The sequence below is a fragment of the Eurosta solidaginis genome, chromosome 3, assembly GCF_040869045.1.
Source record: "Eurosta solidaginis isolate ZX-2024a chromosome 3, ASM4086904v1, whole genome shotgun sequence".
NCBI classification, from domain to species: Eukaryota; Metazoa; Arthropoda; class Insecta; order Diptera; family Tephritidae; genus Eurosta; species Eurosta solidaginis.
In genome coordinates, this window is record NC_090321.1 from 145,330,666 (window position 1) to 145,353,477 (window position 22,812).

The 22,812-nt window shown below is 35.9% G+C and overlaps 1 protein-coding gene across 25 annotated transcripts in view; it reads left to right on the plus strand.

Annotated features, from left to right (window-relative positions):
- Positions 1–1,494: 1,494 nt before the first annotated feature.
- Positions 1,495–22,812, plus strand: part of ap (apterous) — a 487,556-nt gene continuing 466,238 nt past the window's right edge. For 7 of the 25 annotated variants that reach the window (XM_067773174.1, XM_067773176.1, XM_067773182.1 and 4 more), the window contains exon 1: positions 1,796–2,118. The gene's annotated coding sequence lies outside the window, so the exon portion shown is untranslated. Of the gene's footprint in view, positions 1,633–1,661; positions 1,748–1,795; positions 2,210–3,626; positions 3,677–17,702; positions 17,873–22,812 lie in introns of those variants that run through there. The other 18 variants (XM_067773178.1, XM_067773193.1, XM_067773195.1 and 15 more) reach the window with 10 other exon arrangements.

The window sequence follows — 22,812 nt, forward strand, 5'->3', positions numbered from 1 at the left end:
CAGCAGTACCAATTCCAAAGACCTGGGTTAGGTTCTAAGCCTCTCTGGAGTAAGCGAACGAGGGACAATTCCTTCGCAAGGAGCTACTCCTGAAAATTCTTGAACGGTCTGCGAGATCTTGAGGCAAAAACCCCGGATCTTTCCGAAATGGCCAACACGTTGTTTTCCTTAAATACATACAAACAAAACCTTTCCTAGATATTATTTTTTTAAATAGAAAAATCAAGCTTTTTAAAGTAAGAACACCGGCGTACGCCGGCCCCGCCGGTAGATAATAGAGCCTACGCCGCCGCCGCCGATAAACTGATCGGCGCAATCGTCTAGTATGTATCCCTCAGTGTAGGTAAATATATAGATATGTACATGGAAATGGTACGCGTAAATATGTATGGATGGAATCTCGATTGCAATGTAGCAAAATACCCCCAACTTCTGCGTTGTCTTTGATTGTTGTTTGTGTGTGCTTGTTGTTATATATTTATTTATTGTTTCTTTGTATTATTATTTGTTATAATATTTACCTACCACTTCTGTTTAGTAGTCGTCGTCAATCGCACAAGAGCTTTAATTCGGCTGAACGACGATTGCGATGTCAGTACCTTTTGGCAAACATCAGTATTACGAGTATAGGCGACAACAACAATGCCAACAACAAACGCAACGGCAACAGAAACTAGAGTGGTATTGAAGTGGAAGAAGCAACAATGGCAGCAGTAGCGATGCCGACAAGGCAAGCAAAATTGCAAAACGAATGAAATTACAATAAAAATAAAACAGAAAACTAAAGAAGGATAAAAAATGAACAAAAAAAAACACTACACACGGAAAATGTACCAAAGTTTGTGCATATGTATGTAATCAAGTATATACAAAGAAAAAAGTGGATAAGTATTCAGCAACCAACAACGCCGATAACAACAACAGAAACAATAACGTAACATCTATGTGTCTACTTCGCGCTTCCAAAGAAGTGATGCCATCACAGTCAACCGGTGCAATAGTATTGCTGTTGTTGTCGATGTTGATTTTTCTGTCGGTGCTGCTTCTGCATAATTCATATGCTGCTTCTGCCCACAACCTGCTGGCTTCTGTTTGCTTCCAAAACATCTTGTGCCGAATGCGATTACTGGGGCCGCAAATCTTTGTGCGTACATATACGTTAACCCATTCTGACATATGCACACATCCATCCATTCATACACACGTACCCACGTACAAATATGAGTTAGTCTTTTCGCGTGTACAATTCAATACAACAGGAAGAAGCAGAGACAAACGGCAGCAAACTTTGAATGCCTTTCGTTGCCAATAATTGCGGGGAATGAATGTGTGCGCTCAACCTTACTGGGTGCTACTGACACCACGCCCTTCCAATATTAATTTTTTTATACTTGATACGTAGATATCGTACATAACTAAATATGTATCAACACCCAAACAGCAGAGGCATAAAATTTACTATGGCTTATAACCAGTATGCACATCGATTTCCTCCCTTATACAACACATACACTCCCGTAAAATCATCAGTGCAAGCGAGTCAAAACACCAGCTACATCATTTCGGATAGAGCGGCCATCAGCAGCAATTCAACCAACACCAATCGAAAACAAGCAAATATAACACATAATAGTAGGTATTTACATGCCATAAGAGTGAATATGACAACTAGCGTCCGTAAGTCATACAGCGAGAGCTGAATTTTACTCATAGGTTGGTTTGTAGTTGGTGGTCGACGCGAGAAAAGGTAATGCATAGTTATAAGTCGTCTCGCATTCGAAGAACGGAGAAGGCATCGAACTTTACGTCGCGTAACGCGCATGACTCAACAATAAAATCTAAATCGTAAACGTAACGTGCTCACCATCTCAAACGTATTACGAATTGAGTTGTGTCAAACGGGCTCATAGCACTAGCACAAACGATCAAATCACGGTAATCAAAACGTAACGTCATGAAAACCGCTCACGTCAAATCAGTTTCAAATGTCCAGTTAATGGTTGCAGTAGATTTTAAATATTTGCACGCTTTTTGAAATTAACCGGGTCGCGTGTGAGTGTGAATGTGTTGGTGTTTGTAAATGTGTCGCATATTTACTATCTACATACATATGTATGCGTATGTGCATCTATTCATAATCGAAGTGAATCAACATTTAAACATATGTATGCTGACAAGTGTACAAACATATGTTGACATCAACATACATGTACATATATATTGCAAATAAATACATATGGGGTATTCCATCCCATTTCCACCAACTTTGAACCCGACCCCTTTAGAATTGGCTGAAAGTTTTTCTTCTTTTTCTAGCTTACGAAAGACGTTTCTCAGAATTTTTTCATCCAACTCAAAAAAAGTTATGAATTAAAAAAAAAGCACCGTTTTTGTTTTCAAAATGCTATAACTTTTTAAAAATTGACCGTTTGGGATCTTTTTTTTTTTTAAATTTGTTTCTAAATGTACTTTTCGGAAAAAATACAAAAAAATTTTTAAAGTTTTTTTTTTAATTTTTAATTTTTTCGAGATTTTTCGAATTTCGCCATTTTTTTTTTCTCATAAAAAACTTCAATCAATTCTGCAATCATCCCTACTAATCCCGGCGTGGGCCGATTTTTTTATATTTTTTGTTATTTAATTGAAAAACAAATTTTCAAAAAAAAAGCACCGTTTTTGTTTTCAAAATGCTATAACTTTTTAAAAATTGACCGTTTGGGATCTTTTTTTTTTTTAAATTTGTTTCTAAATGTACTTTTCGGAAAAAATACAAAAAAATGTTTAAAGTTTTTTTTTAATTTTTAATTTTTTCGAGATTTTTCGAATTTCGCCATTTTTTTTTTTCTCATAAAAAACTTCAATCAATTCTGCAATCATCCCTACTAATCCCGGCGTGGGCCGATTTTTTTATATTTTTTGTTATTTAATTGAAAAACAAATTTTCAAAAATAAATTTTTTTTTTTATCAATTTTATTTATATAACAAAAAATGTAAGAAAATGATTTTTAAGTATTCTTTTCTTTAATCCTGGTTATCGTAGATTACGATAATATAATCGTAGATTACCATGATATATAAAGAAAAGAATACTTAAAAATCATTTTCTTACATTTTTTTGTTATATAAATATAATTGATAAAAAAAATTTTTATTTTTGAAAATTTTTTTTCAATTAAATAAAAAAAAATCGGCCCACTCCGGGATTAGTGGGGATGATTGCAGAATTGGTTGAAGTTTTTTATGAGAAAAAAAATGGCGAAATTCGAAAAATCTCGAAAAACTAAAAAATTAAAAAAAAACTTTAAAAATTTGTTTGTATTTTTTCCGAAAAGCACATTTAAAAACAAATTTAAAAAAAAAAAAAAGATCCCAAACGGTCAATTTTTGAAAAAGTTATAGCATTTTGAAAACAAAAACGGCGTTTTTTTAAAAATTCATAACTTTTTTTGAGTTGGATGAAAAAATTCTGAAAAACGTCTTTCGTAAGCTAGAAAAAGAAGAAAAACTTTCAGCCAATTCTAAAGGGGTCGGGTTCAAAATTGGTCGAAATGGGATGGAATACCCCATATGTATGTACATATGTATATATGAGCGGCCGGCAATAAAATAATATATTTACTTTAAGAGTGAAAAAAAGCATATCCTTACAAAAGAAATACAAAAAAAAAAAAACAAGTAAGGAAAGTTAAGTTCGGGTGTAACCGAACATTACATACTCAGTTGAGAGCTATGGAGACAACATAAGGGAAAATAACCATATAGGAAAATTAAACGAGGGTACCCTTGAATGTATTTGTATGACATGTGTATCAAATGAAAGGTATTAAAGAGTATTTCATGAGGGAGTGGGCCATAGTTCTGTACGTGGACGCCATTTAGGGATATCGCCATAATGGTGGACCAAGGCTGACTCTAGAATTTGTTTGTACGATATGGGTATCAAATGAAAGGGGTTAATGAGTATTTTAAAAGGGAGTGATCCTTAGTTCCATAGCTGGATGCCGTTTCGAGATATCGCCATAAAGGTGGACCAGGGGTGACCCTAGAATTTGTTTGTACGATATGGGTATCAAATGAAAGGTGTTAATGAGTATTTTAAAAGGGAGTGATCCTTAGTTCCATAGCTGGATGCCGTTTCGAGATATCGCCATAAAGGTGGACCAGGGGTGACCCTAGAATTTGTTTGTACGATATGGGTATCAAATGAAAGGGGTTAATGAGTATTTTAAAAGGGAGTAGACCTTAGTTCTATAGGTGGACGCGTTTTCGAGATGTCGCCATAAAGGTGAACCAGGGGTGACTCTAGAATGCGTTTGTACAATATGGGTATCAAATGAAAGATGTTAATGAGAATTTTAAAAGGCATGGGCTTAGTTCTATAGGTGGACGCCTTTTCGATATACATATCTCAATAAAGGTGGATCAGGGTTGACTCTAGAATTTGTTTGTACGATATGGGTACCAAATGAAAGGTGTTAATGAGTATTTTAAAAGGGAGTGATCCTTAGTTCCATAGCTGGACTCCGTTTCGAGATATCGCCATAAAGGTGGACCAGGAGTGACTCTAGAATGTGTTTGTACGACATGGGTATCAAATTAAAGGTATTAATGAGGGTTTTAAAAGGGAGTGGTGGTAGTTGTATATGTGAAAGCGTTTTCCAGATATCGACCAAAATGTGGACCAGGGTGACCCAGAACATCATCTGTTGGATACCGCTAATTTATTTATATATGTTCTACCACGAACAGTATTCCTGCCAAGATTTCAAGGGGTTTTTATTTCGCCCTGCAGAACTTTTTCATTTTCGTCTACTTAATATGGTAGGGGGCACATCCACTTTACCATGTTTCATCCCTTTTTTCATATTTGGTATAGAATTATGGCATTTTTTTAATTTTTCGTAATTTTCGATATCGATTTTATTTTTCAAATACTTTACAGAACAAAAATGAAATATCCAAAGAAAACAAATATTCAAATGTTCAATACTCAATTTTGGCATTTCACGATGCACGGCAATTTATATATGACTACCGCTTTTATAAAAATAAAACAAAATTTATGAAACTTTTTGATACACAGCCAAGCTCCCGATCCGCTACTGTCCCTTGCACATGAATAACTCCATCAATACTTTAACGATAAAGTAGAGATCGGTCAACTGAATCATTTTAAAATTAGAGGTCACTAAAACAGAAATAAAATATAGTGTCTTGAAATTATTAAAACAGTTGTTGTCGGCTTTGTTTTATTTACAACTTTCGCTGAGAAACTAACTTTAGCAATCAGCATTTATTTAAAAAGAAAAGGCAAAGCGCGATAACCTCCAAAGAGATTTTAGGCAGAGCTTTTCTTCCAATTTGCTTCTTTAATTTGTCCTAAAAATTGGTGGGACGAAACCTACATGTTTTAAGCCGACTCCAAACGGCATCTACAAGGCGGAAAAGTTTTTCATGGGGGAAAAACATTCGGAGTGTTTGCCAAATCACGGCCGAGGGGCCACCCTGCTTAGAAAAACTGTTTTCTAATTGAAAAAACTTTTTCTAACCGACGATCTTCGGTGTGGTAGGCGGAGTACGCTACCACCACACCACGGCGTCCGCCGATGATTAATGCTATAGTTTCTCTCACTTCCCAAAACCCTTTCAGTTGTCTTTTTCTAGTAAGTTTTTTATTTTTTGTTTGTTTGTTTGAGTTGTGGATGGACAGCGGTTTATGAAGCGTAGAGATTTAAGGCTGGTCAGCTACAGAAGCGATATCATTAGCTAAGTGTAATACTTAAATTAAAAGGAAATCCTAACTATCTAATGTGTTTGAGTGAGAGTTGAAACGATGTATTGAACGCCGCTTTGTATGGATCGTCCTGCGCAGATTCCAACGAGCCACTGTACTCTTCCTCCTCCCGGAAACTTCTTCGGAAACGCTATTTCTTTGTAGCTGACATAAAAGAATGTGATGAAAATTCCAAATTATTGGGCAATTCACAAGAGTGTCGTATTCATGTAAAATTTTAAGATTTAAGTTTTCATGGTTTCCAATATAAAATTTGATTAAAGCGTAGCACATATGTATGTACATGTGTACGTCGAATAGGAGACGTTCTGAATTGTCTATATATCTTCTGAAAAAATTCGTATTTTGTACATACACAATCAGCGTTACAATACACGCAAAAGAAGTCGCAAAATGTGTACTAAACAAAGGTATGCTTTTGTGAATTTTTCAAAATACGAGTGACGGGCCAAGCAAAACATATAATGACAATTATTTCTTGAGTTACCAGAAATACAAAAATACAAATGAAATTGCGTCATTTTACGAAAAAAAATCCGATTTTTTCGGTAGCCACTATTGACATGGTCGGTGGTAGCGCCCTGCGATTTTTTTTTTTTGATATTCTCTCCGTCAGCCCAGGCCCGTAGCCAGACCTAACCAACTGTACGGGCAGACGCTATCGAAGCAGGGGCAGGATTAAAAAAAGTGTGCAAAAACAAATAATTAAATGAATAATTGGTTAAAATTATTTTTGTAATACATTTTTTTTGTAATAAATTATTTTATTATATAATTAAATATTTATAAATAAAATAAACAAGAAAATTCAATTTTCAATTAATGCTTAAAAGAAACATACAAAAAATATTGTTAAGAATAGATACTTAGTATAATTGCAGTTTACGATTTTTGTTATTATTAAATTTTCGGAGAATCATATCGATATTAATTGCACGTGTGCGATGTCTTTCAAAAGCTAAGTGGACGAGATCAGCCATGCGGGCATGGGTCGTGTACAGGCATTGCGGCCTATTAATTGCGGTCGATGCCGAAAACGTCGAATCGCAAGAAAAGTACCTCCAACTTTGTTGCATCGTCATCCTGTTCCTTTAGATTCTTGAAAAAGTTTTTTACGACTGTCAATTCTTCTTGGCTTGGAACTTTCAAACCTGCAAACATGTAAATTTATAAGTGCTAGTAAAATGGAAGAGACAAATTTTGTGTTGATGGTAAATGTTTCGAATTACCTAGTTCTCTAAAGCTATTCAAATCATCTGTTTTGAATTCGCTAATGTGGGAAATCGCAGTAACTAGCTCTTAATTCTCTGAGAAGCGTCGCTTGATTTCATTTATTATAAGATCAAGGCATTCATTGTAAATTCATTTCAGCTTCTTATTTGACTCTTGTAGGTTCCCATGAGTTGCGCGAGTATGAAGGTAATTTGGTCTCAGTTATGTAGCTGGGATGCTCAGTTTTTTTAATTTTTCGTTTGAACATTGTTTCGTTCATGGGTTCAGTCGTGGGTATGAGCTTATACGCATCTTCCAAAATTATTTTAAATTCCTTCCGGCTTGATCTCATAACTTGAAGTTGTTGAAGAACTGACTCTATGACGTCTAGTCCGTCTTTCACGCTCGCTGTTCGTGACTGCATCCACTGGATGTAAAATACCCAGAAACTTTTTAGCAAAAATTAAATAAAATCGAAATTCTTCCGTTTTTATGACTGTTTGGATTCCAATACTTTTTGCTCTTTCTTCTCCATTGAACAATTTAGACTGGGTAACTACTTCATCAAGCACTCGTTTTATTTCAGGGTAATTAGATGACACAACCTGTGTAATTGCAAAGTAACCGGACCATCGTTGCGGTAGCAATGGCACTATGGTTTTTCCTTCATATAAAGAAGAAATTTTGGGATGGTGAAAAAATTCATGTAACATCACACACATATCGAAAAAGTTCCTCGGCGAATCATTGTCAGACACCGCTTTTACAACAACGAGATGGAGGCGATGGGTGAGGCAGTATATGTAAGGAGTTTTACGATTTGGGTGTTGTTCCAGGAGACCAGAAAAACCTTCTCTTTTATCACTCATCATATTAGCTCCATCATAGCATTGGCTCAAAAGACACGACAAATCGATATTATTCTCACGCAATGTTTCAATTGTTTTTTCGGTGAATTTTTTAGCGTCCAATCCCTTAGTTGTAATAATATCGCGTAATTATTCTCGAGCTTTTCCTTCCTTCACGTATCTGAGAGCGATAGCTAAATTCTCTCGGTTGTTTTTGTCTTTGGTTCCGTCTACCATTGGCGTAAGCCATGGAACATCAGCATTTTTCACATCAGAAACTATTGATTCTCTAACTGATATAGCCATGACTTCAATTACTTCATTTTGTATTTCTGGAGATGTGTATTCAGCAGTTTTGGGAATAGTTTCGTTGTACTTAGCTAAAAAACTATCCTTTTTTAACGTGAACTCAAAAAGTTGTATGAGTAAACCACGTTCAGCCTTTTCATCAACGTCATAAGATCCGCGAAAGGGAAGTGCATTGGTCGCCAGGAATTGAACTACTTCAATAATAGATTTTATGTAATATCTTTGTTTACCAAGTGTTTCGTCATTGACAAGAGTTGAAATTTCTGTGTTTTTATTTTGCCGATTCTTATTTTCCTCCCACAAAATCATAGCTTCGACATACGATCCTGTCCTTTCATGTCGTGGAAAACCTCTTTTAGCATCTTTCGCATTTTTCCAGTTTCTAAAACCACTCAAAGTAAGTGCCACATCTTTCAAATCTGATGGTTTAAACTACATACATGCATAACAAAAAGCAACGTCTTTTGTCACCGAATACATCAACCATTTATATTCGTGGAACCATGATGATAGAAAAGAACGGTTATTACTTTTAGGGTACTGCGTCAAAACTATTTGCTTAATAGGTTCTCCCTTTTTAGGTAAATCTTTTATCTCATTTATTGATATTGTTAATGTTGATTGTGATTCAGATTGCGAGCTAGCCTCAGCAACTATAGTATTTTTGGATGAAGAGGTAGAAGGCACGTCGGAAGTCTCTTCTAAACGGGAACATTCTCCGCCGAAATAATTCTTTATGTCCATAATAGCTGAACAACAAAAAATCGAAATGATACTGACGTTGACTTTCTGATTTGAATATGTTAATGAGAAATGTACTGTAGAAAAATGTAGCTTAGATATTTCAACCAACTTCAGCTAATGCCACCGAAGTTAACATAGAAACAGTTTTTCAATAGTGAGTTTCAAGGTATTTCACATACTTGTTTTGGAGAAATTTCAAATTCAATATAATTCACGTTGGACCAAAACAAACAAGTGTTACATTTTTCATAAAAATTAAGTTTTGCATTTTTTAAATAGTAGCGACGAAGTTTGCACGATTTACTGTGTTATGTTGAAACAAAAAAGATAAAATAAAATATCGTGAACTTTACCAGCTAGTTTTAACTCACTTACCAAAAGCTGGATATCTTTTTTGTGCTAATCCAATATACAGCCAGTTTCAAGTCAGGCAAACTTTACCGCTATTGCGTTTCACTGGCACTAGATAGATACTTCTTAAGTTGAATTTCCCAAATAGGGACTTGAAATATTAGACCAAAGCAGGATATTCTTCGTAAATACCGGGCAGGTTTTTTCGGGGCAAGGTTTAACTTAAGTAAACTGGTGTGAATCTAGACAAATTTTTTACTGAAAAAATTGCTACAGTAGATACTGCGTTGGTTCTCTCTATAATAATTACGATAACCCTCATGAGATGTCCGTCAGGTTGGAACTACCACTTTTGAAAATCAAATTTCGATTCCACGGTAAAAAAAAAACGGAAATTAAATAGCTATATTTGATTTTGATTTTTAAAAGTGGTACTGCGTGTATTTACTCTCTGTACGGGCAAAGAATTCACTTGTACGGGCAAGGCCCGTCCACGCCCGTACGTAGCTACGGGCCTGCGTCAGCCTATTTTTCCGAGGGGTCATCATTACACGTTTTTAAACGGTTTTATTTAGCTTGAGTTGACAGGCCGCATGGCCGCATGCACGGCTGCACGGCCGTTGTGAACGAATCTTGTAATTGAAATTTAAGTAACTTCCCGATAAGCTACAAACATGAAACTTGGAATATAGTTCAGAACCCGATGACAATGCAATAATAAGAAAAAGAATCGCCGCTAGGTGGCGCATGGATCGAGATATTCGCAAAAATCGTATTTGTGGACCGATTTGGCTCATATTTGGAACACTTAATACATACAAGAATAGAAATCGACCTGTGAAAGAAGATCGCCGCTAGGTGGCGCATGGATCGAGATATTAGCAAAAATCGTATTTGTGGCCCTATTTGGCTCATATTTGGAACACATAATACATAGATACATGAATAGAAAGCGACCTATGATGCCCGATTTGGCTCATATTTGGAATAAATATTGCATACAGTCCGGTAGAAGTGACATCAAAATATTTTGGAGTTGGAGGAGGGACAAGCATACGTGGCGCAGAGTCGAGTAAAGTCTTTGGAAGGATTATGTATTGAGGACTTAGGTTGTAACAAATTGTCAGGAAAAAGTCCTTGTAATAATGAGTCACTAAATGAAGTAAATAGAATGAGAAAAAATAGGCAATTAAATAAAGACTAAAAACTTGAAAAGAAAATAATTAAAAAAAATTTTGTAAGTTAAACGGTTTTATTGAAAACAATACTTACATGAAGTAATAATAATACGAAAATCTAGAAAATAATTAGGTAGGTCCTAGGTACTAGTCATCACACTCCTTATCAATCTATGGCGTTGATCAGACAATTAAATAAAAACGTTGGACGCGTCATATTTCTACTGATAGTCATAAGTAAAACTAACTGAACCTTAATCAGTCACATTTTTAGAAATTTCGTCGCTTTAAACAAAATGTTGGTTTATTTTATTTTTATTCGACGTTTTGTTACTTTGAAATTTGGGTTTTTTCATAAAACTGACGTTTAAATCTAATCACTAAACCAGGCGTGGATCTACGGGGGGATAGGGGATGAATACCGCTTTTATAAAAATAAAACAAAAAAAACTTTTGATACCATTCCCCCTTCCTTACTTGTTCCTTTTCAAAATTTTGTGAATGAATTGTCTAGACAAGAATCACAAATATTAATTAATGGAATGAGGATCGACTTCTTTGTTTCCGGAAAGGTTTCATATTCAGCTCAAAGTTTAAACATTAAAAGATCCATAAAGCTTATGTTGTCACCCGATCGAAAAATACGGCACAGTGAAAAGGAAAAATTTAAAATGTTACTAAAAATTCGGCGAAAGATGGAAGTTTTAAGCCCAGGTAAGAACGGAAAGGGGACCTCGTCTACGGCAAAGTGGTCTACGTCATCCTAAACAGAGACAGCTTTGAAGCACCCATCGAAGGTGATATGAAACAAATCGTACACATTTTTTTCATTTGTTCGAAACCGACGTAAAACATGTAGGGCCACTCCCTCCAATTTGTAGGAAAAATTGAAAGGAGCTCGACGCAAATTGGAAGAGTAGCTCGGCCTAGATTCTTTTCGGAGGTATATCGCTCCATGGGATTTACTACAGTTTACTTATATTCACATACGTATTCCATGTAGGTACAGGCTTAGTTTATTTTAAGAAATGAAAATTTTTTCAGCTTATTAATATGAAGTAATAAAACAGGGTTACCGAGGAACTATCGAGAATTATTTGATTTTCCAATTTGGTTTCTCAGCTGATTCTTATTTTAAATTCATCCTCCTTGGTTCGTGGAGGTGTGATATATTTAAAATATATTGGCATTGAAAATCAATAAGGGGGGCGATTCGAAAATCGGCGAAAATTAACGATTTTACATGTAATGCTCTTGCTATAGAATTTGTCATTATACTCTTAAGTCAGATCGTGGCTACCAATGTGCCAAATATGAAATAAACACTCAAAACAAAAAAAAAAAAAACTTCGAGGGAATTTTTTGCAATATTTTTTCTCAATTTACTATACAAATTGTTATAGTAATGAAAAAATGTCCACGCATATTAGATGGGTTTTGCTGTTAGAAAAATGTTATTGCTTTGAGGAAGAAATTTCTACATTCCTATGGCGAAAAATCATTCCCATTTATTTGTGTGTAGATTTGATATCTGTGTCACAGATTTACAGAGCTTTTGGGGGACTCTCCCCCAGTCCCTCCACCTCTCTTATTCCTCTGCATGTCTCTACCCACCCTTCCTCATTTTATCTCTGCATTTACCGGTCGCTGTCCCTCACAATTTAAATCTTTTTTTCCCTATACGTCTGCACCTATCTGCCCCCATCCCGTTCTTTTTACGTCTTATACCTCTTCTCTCCTCTTTCTCTCCTGGCAAGAAAATGCCTCAAATATCAAGCTCATGAAGAATGGGTCTGTCCACTACACGAACAACGGAATATTTAAGATTTCTATTGTATAGATGCTAATGCTTTTATGCCCATCAACATTCAAAAAATGCAAGTCGACGAAGTTTTATTGCAATCCAATGAATAGTTTAACTAGAAGGCCCGACAGACGTTGCTCTGCCCTTTGGTCCCAGTTCCAGTTCCAATCCCAATCCCAGTCCCTGTCTCAGTGCCACTCCAAGTCCCAGTCTCAGTCGGTCCCTCCTCCATTTCCCGAAAAAAGTGTCATTAATAGTAATATAGGCAAAGCACTACCTTTATGCCTAATTTCAGGTAAGTCGAACCAAGAATAGAATTTTTTCGAAAAGATCGGTCCCTGGTCCTCTTCCCGGAAAAATGTATCGTAAATACTAATCTAAGCAAAGGGCTACCAATATACCAAATTTCAGGCAAATCGAACCGTGAATAGAATTTGTTCGAATAGATCGGTCCCTGGTCAACTTTTCGGAAAGAAACTTCACAGGAACGCTATCCTATCTTCAAGTTGGATCAAACTGCACACGGTGTGCGAATTTGATTGAAAGCGGTTAAGGAATAAGTTTTTTGAAGTAGACGAAAGTTTTTCTAAGCGGGATCGTCCTTGGGCATTGATTTGGCAAGCACTCCGAGTGTATTTCGGCCATGAAAAGCTTCTCAGTGAAAACTCATCTGCCTTGCAGATGCCGTTCGTAGTGGGCATAAAACATATAGGTCCAGTCCCGTCAATTTGTAAAAAAAATTAAAAGGAACACGACGCAAATTGGAAGAGAAGCTCGGCCTAAAATCTCTTCGAAGGTTATTCGCGCTTTACACACAAGATTACAACTGAGAAAGAATTATTTTAGTACTCTGAAAAGCGTTTGGTTCGTTTTTTGGTACAAAGAAAAATATGTGAGCGGTACTGGTTGCATAGGAAACACTTAAATTTATGTCACATCTTAGCATATACGAAATGGAAAAATTTTGAATTTACGAAAGGGGTGTAACAGCAGGGGTGTAACGGCCAAATTAGTTCTATTAACTAAAACATTTATTACTAACGCAATTCTTTTATATATATATATAGGTTAGATAGTCTTTTCACGGGTGTCTCTAAAATAAAACTGGTTTGATAAATTTATTAAAATTAATTTTTGTTTTAGAAATGTATAGGAAAACTTCAATATCCCAAAATTCCAATGCGAGCGAAAAAAAGTCGCCTGTATACCGGTATGTTGGAGTTGTTGCGATCTGGGATATACTAACGATACTGAAATCAATGGCCCCGGGAACTTCGCTTCTGCCGTCTATGGATGAACGAGGTATATACTGTCATCAAAGAAAAAATTTACGCATTCGCAGCATCGTCGAAATTCGCCTATCGGGCAGCCAGATTAAAATGTGCCAGCCCAGAATTCCTACGGTGGATCACTCTTGCCAACGGTTTTGACAACATGTTTCATTGCTGACGCAGTGTTCAGACTTTATTCCAATCGGAGTATTTTGCTCCGCTCTTACCTCCTACTAGTAAATAGTATTACTACGTAATATCTTTTGGTTGAAGTTTTCATAGCATACGAACTGAGGGAAAGATTGAAAAGTAAAACCCTCTTCGACGAGTAGAAAAAACGCTCCTAAATCAGCCTTCGTACAGATAAATTATTTTAAACTTATATTCCGACTCGTTTAGTTTGCTTTTAATTTGCATTTAAAGGTTAAACTAGTCAGAAGGTGTCGAGACAGAATCCTAAAGTTTGGTTCCTAATATTCGTCCTTATAAAATAAGTAACATTTCATATTAACACTTGAAAACTTCACCATTTCTCCTTACACATCTTTTTCACATTTTTCAAAATGGCACCGGTAACAGCCAAATTAGTTCTATTAACTAAAACATTTATTACTAACGCAATTCTTTTATATATATATATAGGTTAGATAGTCTTTTCACGGGTGTCTCTAAAATAAAACTGGTTTGATAAATTTATTAAAATTAATTTTTGTTTTAGAAATGTATAGGAAAACTTCAATATCCCAAAATTCCAATGCGAGCGAAAAAAAGTCGCCTGTATACCGGTATGTTGGAGTTGTTGCGATCTGGGATATACTAACGATACTGAAATCAATGGCCCCGGGAACTTCGCTTCTGCCGTCTATGGATGAACGAGGTATATACTGTCATCAAAGAAAAAATTTACGCATTCGCAGCATCGTCGAAATTCGCCTATCGGGCAGCCAGATTAAAATGTGCCAGCCGAGAATTCCTACGGTGTATCACTCTTGCCAACGGTTTTGACAACATGTTTCATTGCTGACGCAGTGTTCAGACTTTATTCCAATCGGAGTATTTTGCTCCGCTCTTACCTCCTACTAGTAAATAGTATTACTACGTAATATCTTTTGGTTGAAGTTTTCATATCATACGAACTGAGGGAAAGATTGAAAAGTAAAACCCTCTTCGACGAGTAGAAAAAACGCTCCTAAATCAGCCTTCGTACAGATAAATTATTTTAAACTTATATTCCGACTCGTTTAGTTTGCTTTTAATTTGAATTTAAAGGTTAAACTAGTCAGAAGATGTCGAGACAGAATCCTAAAGCTTTGGTTCCTAATATTCGTCCTTATAAAATAAGTAACATTTCATATTAACACTTGAAAACTTCACCATTTCTCCTTACACAACTTTTTCACATTTTTCAAAATGGCACCGGTAACAGCCAAATTAGTTCTATTAACTAAAACATTTATTACTAACGCAATTCTTTTATATATATATATATAGGTTAGATAGTCTTTTCACGGGTGTCTCTAAAATAAAACTGGTTTGATAAATTTATTAAAATTAATTTTTGTTTTAGAAATGTATAGGAAAACTTCAATATCCCAAAATTCCAATGCGAGCGAAAAAAAGTCGCCTGTATACCGGTATGTTGGAGTTGTTGCGATCTGGGATATACTAACGATACTGAAATCAATGGCCCCGGGAACTTCGCTTCTGCCGTCTATGGATGAACGAGGTATATACTGTCATCAAAGAAAAAATTTACGCATTCGCAGCATCGTCGAAATTCGCCTATCGGACAGCCAGATTAAAATGTGCCAGCCCAGAATTCCTACGGTGTATCACTCTTGCCAACGGTTTTGACAACATGTTTCATTGCTGACGCAGTGTTCAGACTTTATTCCAATCGGAGTATTTTGCTCCGCTCTTACCTCCTACTAGTAAATAGTATTACTACGTAATATCTTTTGGTTGAAGTTTTCATAGCATACGAACTGAGGGAACGATTGAAAAGTAAAACCCTCTTCGACGAGTAGAAAAAACGCTCCTAAATCAGCCTTCGTACAGATAAATTATTTTAAACTTATATTCCGACTCGTTTAGTTTGCTTTTAATTTGCATTTAAAGGTTAAACTAGTCAGAAGGTGTCGAGACAGAATCCTAAAGCTTTGGTTCCTAATATTCGTCCTTATAAAATAAGTAACATTTCATATTAACACTTGAAAACTTCACCATTTCTCCTTACACAACTTTTTCACATTTTTCAAAATGGCACCGGGTAGATGCTAGATGTTGATGCAACAGGTTTACTCGGCATTTTCACTTCTGGGTTAAAAAAAAAATATGGAAGAACTTACTGGTGCTGACTTAAAGTATTGGTGTAAAATATTAAGCTTTTGATCTTGCCTTAAATTTTTAGGTGCAAATAAAGCGTTTATCCGACGTATAGGGTTTGTATAGGAATGTTGATCTGTACAAAGTGCGTATTCAGAAAAATACAATAGTTACTCTGATGCAAAAAAAGTACTTATTTTGTTGAACTATGTAAGTATTATTTAAATCTATTGAGAATCAGACTACATATTATTATTAATTTACAAAAACTAGTACATATTGAAAGATAAGCGCCCAGTTATCAAAAACACTAAAATATATAAATAATGTAATATATTGTAACGAATTTATGGAATTCTGCTTATTCCAAACCTTCTGCTAACTCCAATATTCAATAATGCAAAATGGTCTTTATTAGACTACTTTGAAAGTACTTCACAATAACACTTATACTTCACAACCAATATCGTGCTTAAATCAAACTGCTTACTGACTACACAGCTTTTGCTGCTTTTATACTCTCTGTTGTATCGTCCGCCCATTTCTGCTAAGGTCTAGTAGCTTCGCGAACTCCATGCTTGTTTACCAGCCATATATGTACATGTATATTTGTAGTCTCTTGAATAGCCATATGCGTGTGTATGCGTGAGTACTACATGATGTCTACATCTGTGTGTGAGTTATCATTTCGTTGCCTTGTATGCAGGTGGGTAAATGATGATTAATGTGTTTATGTAGCAAGAGTGGCAGCTTACTTTATTGTGTTGTGCCCTTATTTACTTAGTATCAGATTAGTGAGATGAGTATCACTTAGTGATACTAATATTCGTCACAATATGGACATGTACTTAGAGAAATGTTTGAATAAAAGTATTGAAGTCATCGAACAGTGATTTAACAGGTGATCTTAGCTGTTTACTATTGTGAACGTTTTTTCAAGCTTTCGCCACTTGTAGGAATTCTTAATTGGCGCACCGTTGAGTATTATAATCTACTCAATGGTTGGGACTTTACGTCGAATTTTGTTCGCTCTTGTTTATTCAGTTATCTGACAGTTATTTGAAAAGAAAAAAATGTTTACCTCCTAATATTGTAGTGAAGTGTGAAAATAATTTAGGAAGTTCTTTTCCTTAAAGTTTAAGAATAATTATTTAATTTGGCAGTTGTCTCAACTCGCCGTTCAGAGAACAAATATTTTATCACTCAACTGACTCATGCTTGCAACGGAAGTATCAACAAAAATAGTTTTCGTTTAAAGCGTCCAATGCCAGTGACTGAAAAACTGGCACAGTGTTAATGGTTAAACTCCGACGAAACGGCACGACCGATTCTCATGAAATTTTGTGAGCATATTTATCTGAGAATCGGGTCTTATCTATTTTTAATACCCCAAAACTGTAAGGGTCGTCCAAACCTTAATTTTGTTTAAACAGAATTTTTGTTTTTATTTTTTTGTGAAACAGCTTTCAAAAATACATACATCCCTTATGGAGGGTGGGAGGCGGAATGTGAGTTTATAAGTTTTATTGCTCTTGTGGCAAGTAGCGCTGACGGTATATTTCTTATATCTCAGGAACGCTTACACGTTTTTTTGCAGGGCATGCCCACACACAGATACACACTCAATGTTTGAGTCAACGTTTTATCACAGGTTGAAATCTCATTCAAACACCGTCCAGGCGAGATGTTATGTTGTAAGGCTAATAGTTGTCGGCAGCTTCTCATTAAAAAGGTGGTGTTTTTGTTGGCTACCTCTGTTGTTATTGTCGTTGCTGTAGTTGATACTCTCGTCGGCCGTTAATATTTGGACGTTGATATTGTGTCCGGTTGTTAAAAGGCGCCCAAATCGGTCTAGTCATAAATTAATTCTTTAAATGAATTAAAAACTGTCAGTAATGTCATTTACATTCAGGCGCTTGAGCTCCTTGTCCGCGTAAAAGTGCTGGTGAGCGTGTTTTAGTTGATTGAGAGCTAGGTACTTGATCCGTCGGATATTCAGTAATTTACTTGTCGTCGGATATTCACTAATTTACTTGTAAGTTTGTGTGTGTATAAGCACATTTGCATTATCAACATTTAAGTAGCATATTTGTATATTTACGGGCGCGGGTACAGAAAGCATGACTATGTGCGGGTACAAACAATTTTTTTTGTGCAAACAAATAAAAACAGCAACTTCAGGCATTTCTTATAGATTTAAGCTGATATCCCCAGCAGCTCCAGGTATAAATATAAAAAGATCCATCAAACTCCATGGATAATACCCGACCAAAACGTCGAGCCGAGGCGCACCAAAGGTTAAAGTCCCGGTTATGCCCCCTTAGACGAAGGCAGCAATGAAGCATCGAGGAAATATGTTGATCCCGAGCCTATATTCTTAGGATTCGTTGCCTGCGGAGATATTCAAAAATGGCGCAAATTCCACTAGCTGTCGCGGACTAAGCTTTCCAACTGATTTGACCTTTGAGTTCTCCTTCAGACCTGGAAAATCTTCCACGGAGCAGATTTTCACTGGCCATTAATTGAAAAAAAAAAAAACCGTGTAAATAAATGGAACACACCATCTCGGCGCCGATCTTAAAGCCGCTCTCTATAGCACTTATAGATAAATATTTTCTCCACTCTATCAGTTGTTGTTGTTGTTGTTGTTGTAGCGATAAGGTTGCTCGCCGAAGGCTTTGGGGAGTGTTATCGATGATGGTCCTTTGCCGGATACAGATCCGGTACGCTCCGGTATCACAGCACCATTAAGGTGCTAGCCCGACCATCTCGGGAACGATTTATGTGGCCACATTAAACCTTCAGGCCATTCCCTCCCTCCCCACACCCAAGTTCCATGAGGAGCTTGGGGTCGCCAGAGCCTCGCCTGTTAGTGAAACAGGATTCGCCCCGGATAGGTGAGGTTGGCAATTGGGTTTGGAGAAGCTATATATTGCGCTGGCAACCTGAAAGGTTGCGCTATACAGCCTCTTGAATCTGGTATTTTAGTCGCCTCTTACGACATGCATACCTACCGCGGGTATATTCTGATCCCCTAACTCGCTGGGGGGCCACTCTCTCAGTCCAATATTTCTTTGATTTACGTTCCCCTCTCCGACCCCCACCTCTACTCCTTATTCTTCTTCTTCTCATTCTAATTCTGTCTTCCTATGCCCTGTACCAATTTACCAAGTATAATTTTAGAGGCGGTCGTCATGATATGGTCGGTCAGGGTCCGAAGCAGCAAAATAAAAATCTTTAGAAAAACAATTTTTTTTCCTAATATGGGTCACCCCCGGTAGGGGTTTGGCAAGAAAGTATTTTTAGCGAAAGCTCATCTGCTTACAGATTTCGTTCGGAATCAGCATTCAACATTTAAGTCCCGCCCCTCAAATTTGTAGGAAAAAATCAGTGCTGTATGAAGCGGCAGATTGATAGTAGGAGATCGAACGCGCCATATCCGTGGATTAAGCATCAAGTTCCCTGTTTTTCTTATTATTTACATTTGTCGCAAGCGTTAATTGATTCTTCAGATTTGTAAATTTGAGTTCATTCTCTTCTCATCCTCTGCCCTCCCATCTACCACTACTTCTTTTTCCTCATTTTTTTTTTTATCTTTTCCTTGAATTTTTTCGTTTTTGCCCGTCTTTACCTTCTCCTTTTCCCATTAATCTTCCTCTACTTCTTCTTGCTCTCCCTAAGCACCTACCTACTTAATACCAGAAACCAATAAAAAATCGAAAATTTGAAAACTTTGTTGACATTGATTTGTATAGTTTCAGTCATGATACAACAAATGTAGGTAGTTCCATTTCGTGTGACGTTAGCTACTTGACTTTTGCGAGGACAATGACAATTTCACTAAAAACAAGCTACCAGATTGAAAAATGTTGCGAATTTTTCTAATGATGGATTTCATATTAACGAATACGACTAAATTACTTTCATAGTTATTTTAAATAAAAAAAAAAATAAAAAAAATGAGCCCATGCCTTGGAAATGTTTTAATAGGAAATATCTGTCTAGAAAAGGTTTTTAATAAGTTTTTCGAGCTCCCGAAAATTGCTTTGGTGGAAGAAACTTGGATCGAAGTATGCAAAGCATACAAAAGCAAAATATAGCCTTCTTAAGTGTGCGTACGTTTGCTCAGAACAATTTGGCAAAACATACACGTTTGTCAACTTCTTGCTCAAAGGAGGTCCTTATAAACCGACACCGCAATTTCTTGACAAATTTGCTACAAGTTAACTTTTTTTATTTTTTTATTTATTTCATAATTCAAGCGCTGCGCTTTAGGAAGGAATTGTTAAACCATTTTTTAGGGAGAACATTACCCTGTAGCTTTGCAGGTTAGCCACTAGTTATGAGAGTGTTTTTGCAGCCACGCCTCTGCACATTCTGTGCCCTTTTAGCATTCACATAGATGTGCAGACTTTGGAGGAACACTTTTTCTCAACATGCCTGGAGAAATATCCACTGTAGGGGCACGATAATAGGGCCATGCTAGAAGAACAGGATTTTTCGTATATTTTTTTCTGTCTAGGGGTCAAGCTGCCATATACTTATGAGTCATTAACCAACGTATGAGTCATTATCCACTATTTTTCAATAAAATTGCATGTTTTACTGTATTCTCAATCGATATATATGCACATAAATCGTGCTAAAGCATATTATTATTGTCTCAGATGGTCATTTCGTTTTCATCCTAAAGGAAATTTCCATCTAGAAAACCCACAATTTCGTCCTAAACAGTAACGGTATGGCAACGCTTCTGTCAAAACAACAAACATTATGAAACTTCAAAACTCCCCAAATACGTCAAAAAATTTTGAGTGGAACTACCTTCTTTTTTGTATCATGATTTCAGTAACACAAGTCATTGAAGTTTTTTCTAAAATTCACAGATATAAACAAAAGTTTATAATAATTAATAAAATTTGCCAAAACTTGTCACTGATATTTTCGCGTTGCAGCTGTATATACCTTTCATGAACATGAAATGGTATATTAACTTTGGTCCGATGTTTGTAACGTTGAGAAATATAGAAGATAGTCTCACCATTAAGCATACCGAATTGATCAGGGCGACGAACTGAGTTGATATAGCCATGTCCGTCTGTCCGTCCGTCCGCCCGTCTGTCCGTCCGTCTGTCTGTTTGAACGCAAACTAGTCCCTCAAATTTTGAGATATCTCAATGAAATTTGGCGAAAGGATGTATTTTTGTATTATATTAGACATTTGTCGGATCCGGTAGGATCGGACCACTATAACATATATCTCCCATACAACCGATCGTTCAGATAAGACGATTTTGGTCATTCCTGCCGCAATTTAGAAAGTATAAACGTGAAACTCGGCGATATATATTCTAATATATTATAGAATATATCCTGAAAAAATCACTTTGATCGGAGTTATATATATTTATATCCAATACAACCGATCGTTTAGATAGAAAGATTTTTGGCCATTTCTCCCTTAATTTAGAAAGTACAAACGTGAAACTCGGTGATATATATTTTAATTTATCATAGAAGATTTTCTGAAAAAATCACTTATACCGGAGCTATATATAGTATATATCCCATAAAATCGATCGTTCAGATAGAAAGATTTTTGGCAATTTCTCCCTTAATTTCCCATATAAAAACGTTAAACTTGGTGATATTTATTCTAATAAATCATAGAAGATTTCATGCAAAAATCATTTCGATCGGAGCTTTATATAATATATATCCCATACAAGCGATCGTTCAGATAGAAAGAATTTTAGCCATTTCTCCCTTAATTTCCGATATAAAAACGTTAAACTTGGTGATATTTATTCTAATATATCATAGAAGATTTCCTGTAAAAATCATTTCGATCGGAGCTATATATAATATATACCCCATACAACCGATCGTTCAGATAAGGGGTTTTTTTTGCCATTTTTTATTTTATATTTATCTTAAACATAGTTTAGGTATGTACATCTGTTCACTATGTATTTCTTATCTTATACATCCGATTATTTGGAGATTACGAACGGGATAAGATTATTGTTCAGCTCCATTCATGAAAGGTATGTAGTCCCGTCCTTACTTTTTTATAATTAAACTAGCTTTACCCGGTGTACGTTGTAACGCCCGAGATCGAATAAATGTTGCGTTATTTTTGTTTTGTTTGTTGATAATTTAGATTATTGTTCTGTAAATTGAATTGAATTTTGTACGCATATTTGGTGAAATTTTCGTTTAAAAGATTTTATTATTGTATCTTATTGTAATGGAAGTGGGTTCACAATATTTTTGGTTTTTTCGTTCGGTGCAACGATAAACAAATTTTTTGGCGTTCTAACTCTAGAGCAAGCAATATATAGCTGGCATTGGAAAAAGCACGGACTCTCTAAATTTAATCCTGCAACGGTAAGCGATTGTCCTTGTGCTTCGTTGATTGTAATTGCAATAGCAAGGCGTACAGCAAACTGTAAGAGCTTCAAATTGAATCGCAAACCTGTAGGAATCATTGGGATCCGTGGTATGAGCACATCTTCACCTTTGCTTTTACTGCTGATAATTGTTGCGTCGATTACATTCGACATTAATTTCTTAACGCAAAGTCTGCTTCCATTGCACAGTTTTGGTGGGTCTAAATTCCGAAAAAGCATGATTGGTGAGCCAATTTTCAAAGTTAATATATGCGCTGGCATTCCAGGTGGTTCTAAAGGGTTTAGAAATTCAATTGGATAATTCACAATTTGATCTTCATCTGTAACTGTGTCGATCGATTTATTTGCCACTTCGCCAAGAATTGGGTTTTGAATGCGATCATTGATTTTCTTAACATGATAATTTTTGGGAGCTAACATTGCTCTTTCGTATAGCCCAAAAAAAAAAATTTTAATTTAAAATTCTTAATTCTGAAATATTTAAAACATTCGTCTTGATCGAAGGTACCTATAGCCAGAATTTGGCGATGATTGAAGTGTGGGAAATACGTTTCCATAGGGA